Raw genomic sequence first — 3,633 nt, forward strand, 5'->3', positions numbered from 1 at the left:
AAAAATCACAGAAGCTCTTATGTAGAGATAGGAAATGAACTCCAACATCTGAACAATCGATGTTAAGCTGAAAAAAAATGGTGTTCATGTATGCTATCATTTGTTTAAAATATCATTTATGGGTAGAGTCTATCTCTTGAGGGGCACTTTCTTAGCCTCCTGGGAGGAAACATGATTGGGTATCAGGGGTGAGAGGGAGGTCTATTCTTCAATGAATCCTCTTCTGTATGTACCCTTTGCATTCTGTACCATGAGAATCTATTATTTTTTGAAAATAAATAACTTTAATTTTTTTTTAAACTTGGAATACCCTAGGAGGCTGAATGTATTCCCCATGTCCTTGTGGTCCTGCCTCTTGGAATCAAATTATATTCCTCATTTCCATCACCTGCCCAGCTGGTGTAGGCATCCCTTAGGAATTTTGTGACCCTCATTTGAAGATTCCATGTTCCTTCAGCTCTTGGGTTCTGTGGTTGTACTTCCTGGTTGAACAGATCTGAAGAGTGAAATTTGTGCATTTTTATCTTCCAGCAGTAGGAGGCACTGACTACTTACAATATACATATGTGTGTCTGTATGTCTGTATATTCTATCTGGATTGACAGGCAAAAGGGGTATTGCTGTATCCTTTTGTTTATGGAGCACAGCATGCAATCTTTCCATGAACTGACCCTGAATGATGCACAGGAACTCATATTCCCATACTTGTTTGGAAGTTCCTCCGGATGGGGCAGACCAATTCTGTGTTTTCCATGTCATCTGGAATGCTATACTGCTCCGAGCCCCTGATGAAACCTCCTAGGCCCCCATCCATGCCACTCCTTAGCCCGTCTTTGTCCTTGCTGAGAGGTCCCTAGCCCCCATATGACCCCATATTGGCCGTGAGGCTGGGTAGAAAAGAGGCTATGTGTCCTGGAAACAGCCCATGCCTGGGCATCAACAAATAGCATTTTGCGCCTTGCTTTGGCGTCATGGACAGCTCCCTTGATCTCTCAGGGCCTCCTCAATTTCTTCATCTGTAAAATGGGTCATTAGTAGTTTTTAACATTATGTGAGTGATAGTTATGCATAGAATTCTTTCTTTAAAGGAAATCTTATGTCTATGCCCCATATATAAAATGTGTCACAGTGGAGCAGTCCTGATTGAGGATTGTGGATGAAGAGGTTAGGAGTGGGGAAGAGGGTTAAGCAGAGCCCCACCCAATCATTCCCCACACCCCATCAAGAGATAGCTCAGAAGAATCCCAAAGGAGTTAAATGTGTTTGCCCTCAGTCCCTTCCAGCTCTGAGATGCTGGGATTCGGTGGACTCAGGTGAAACTTTCTCCCTCCCTCAGTTAAATAGAAGAATCTAAATTAAAGGCCTTTCCAAGAATAAAGGTTATTACCAGAGATAAATGTTATCGGAATGACCTATGTGTATGGGAGGGCAAACATCTAATTACCTAATGTCTGCTTTTTTTTTACTGCCTCATGAGGTGCATTCCTTCCCTTGAAGCTCCAGACCCCTGCCCTTTTCTTCTTCCTTCAGGATGGACATACAGACCTCATTTTGCCTGACCATCTTCGGAATTCCCATGTCTGTGTGGATTCCCCATACATATGAAATTAAATTTGATTTTCTCCTGTCCATTTCTCAAGTCAAGTGGATTCTTAGCTTAGCTAGAAGGACCTTGTAGGAGACAGGAATTCTTGCTCCCCAACAGAACTGAATCGTGTGCCCCCATGAGTTCATATATTGAAGCCCTGACCTCCAATGTGACCGAATTTAGAGATAGAGCCTATAGGAAGGTAGTTAAGTGAAGTCATAAGAGTGGGGCCCTGTTAAATAGGGTTAGTCCCCTGTTAGGAGAAGATACCAGAGAGCTCTCCCCTCCCCACCAAGTAGGAACACAGTGAGAAGCCTGCCATCCCTGTTTCTCATCCAAGGTTCACCTGCTGAATTTAGCATCCATCGATGTTTCATGCCTGAATTAATGACTGCCAAATGATGATTTTACGATTCCATCACTCCTCTCACATTTATTAGGTAACATTCCACTGCAGGAAGTGCTTTTCTTTCTCCTCACTCATCCGTTCATTTGTGGATATCAATGTAGACTCATGGATTCCTGTGTCATTCAATGGAGCACCATCTGTCACTCCCACTAACTATGGTGATGTTCAAATTGTCCTAGAATCTGGCTTCTTTGTCCCATTGGCATGTCACCCTCATGAGAACACCTCCTTGATTTCTGATACCACAGCATGTTTCAGATTTATTGTATACTTCCTGTGCCTCATTCCTAGAATCAGTAACTTCTCCAAAGGTCCCTTGTTCACTTGGCTAGAAAAAAAAAATGGCATTTAGAAACCAAGGTCTGAGTGCAGGGTTTGTTCATTGTTACTTGCTGTCTATTTCTATAGCTATCTTTTATTTTGAGGAACAGGAGTTCAGCAATACCTCCAATGCCAATCCAACATCACAGGTTTGTTCTAGATTTCTCCCTTATAAGATTTGGAACTCCCGGGCACCTGGGTGGCTCTGTCAGTTAAGCATATGCCTTTGGCTCGGGTCATGATCCCAGGGTCCTGGGATCGAGCCCTGCATCAGGCTCCCTGCTCCTGGGGGAGCCTGCTTCTCCCTCTCCCTCTACCTGCCATTCCCCCTGCTTGTGCTCTCCCTCTCACTCTTTGTGTGTCAAATAAATAAATAAAATCTTAAAAAGAAAAAAAAAAGTTTTGGAACTCTCTCCCCTGACATTGAGAAATCCGCCTCCCATTATCCATTATCCTCAATATATTTATGTATTTGCCCAATCCCACTTCATGTAACTAATCTCCTAGCTCTGCTGTGTCACTGGCCAACTCGGCCACCTTCCTTTCTGAGACCCCAACTGCCAGGTCGCTGACCTGCTGGGCCTCTTACCTGTCTGGGTTCTAACTGCTGCTGAGGCACCTCCAAACCTGGTTGTCTTCCTTGTCTGGACCTGCCCAATCAATTTTCAGCTGGACTATTAGGGAACTGAACAAAGAAGGAACATGGGGAGCCCATATGAATATCTCACATAAATATAAAAAAATTTAAAAAAGAAATCCCTTAAATCAAAATAAAAAATGAAATAACATCTGTGTATTGAGTTGTGGCATTACCACACAAACGGAAACTATTTCAAGTGACTTTAAAACAAGATAATTTGACTGCACATTCTCATATATACCCTAAGAACAAAAAGAGTTGCAAGAAAACTTAAACAGATTTTAGTAATGACCCAGAAATTCTACTCCTTAGTGTATACCCAAGAGTCATGAAAAAATATGTCCACACAAAAACTTGTACGCGACTGTTTATAGCAGTACTATTCATAATAAACAAGTGGAAACAACCAGAATATCCATCAACTGCTGAACGGATTTAAAATGTGGCATCTTGGGGCACCTGGGTGGCTCAGTTGTTAAGTGTCTCCCTTCAGCTTGGGTCGTGATCCCAGGGTCCTGGTATTGAGGCCCGTGTCGAGCTCCCGGCTCGGTGAGGAGCCTGCTTCTCCCTCTCCCACTCCTGCTTGTGCTCTCTCCCTCTCTCCCTCTGTTAAATAAATAAATAAATAAATAAATAAATAAATAAATAAATAAATAAATAAATAAATAAATAAAT

General features: G+C 42.5%; 1 long non-coding RNA gene across 1 annotated transcript; it reads right to left on the reverse strand.

Moving 5' to 3' along the window:
• Positions 1-2,001: 2,001 nt before the first annotated feature.
• On the reverse strand, positions 2,002-3,459 carry LOC118002614. Its single transcript, XR_004677072.1, has 3 exons — positions 3,418-3,459; positions 2,908-3,003; positions 2,002-2,325 (listed from the first exon to the last, which is right to left on the reverse strand). It is a non-coding gene; the product is annotated as an uncharacterized LOC118002614 (long non-coding RNA).
• Between the last annotated feature and the right edge of the window lie 174 nt (positions 3,460-3,633).

This window comes from Mirounga leonina, unplaced genomic scaffold (genome assembly GCF_011800145.1).
Source record: "Mirounga leonina isolate KUSES-001 unplaced genomic scaffold, KU_Mleo_1.0 Mir_82, whole genome shotgun sequence".
In the NCBI taxonomy this organism is placed as follows: domain Eukaryota; kingdom Metazoa; phylum Chordata; class Mammalia; order Carnivora; family Phocidae; genus Mirounga; species Mirounga leonina.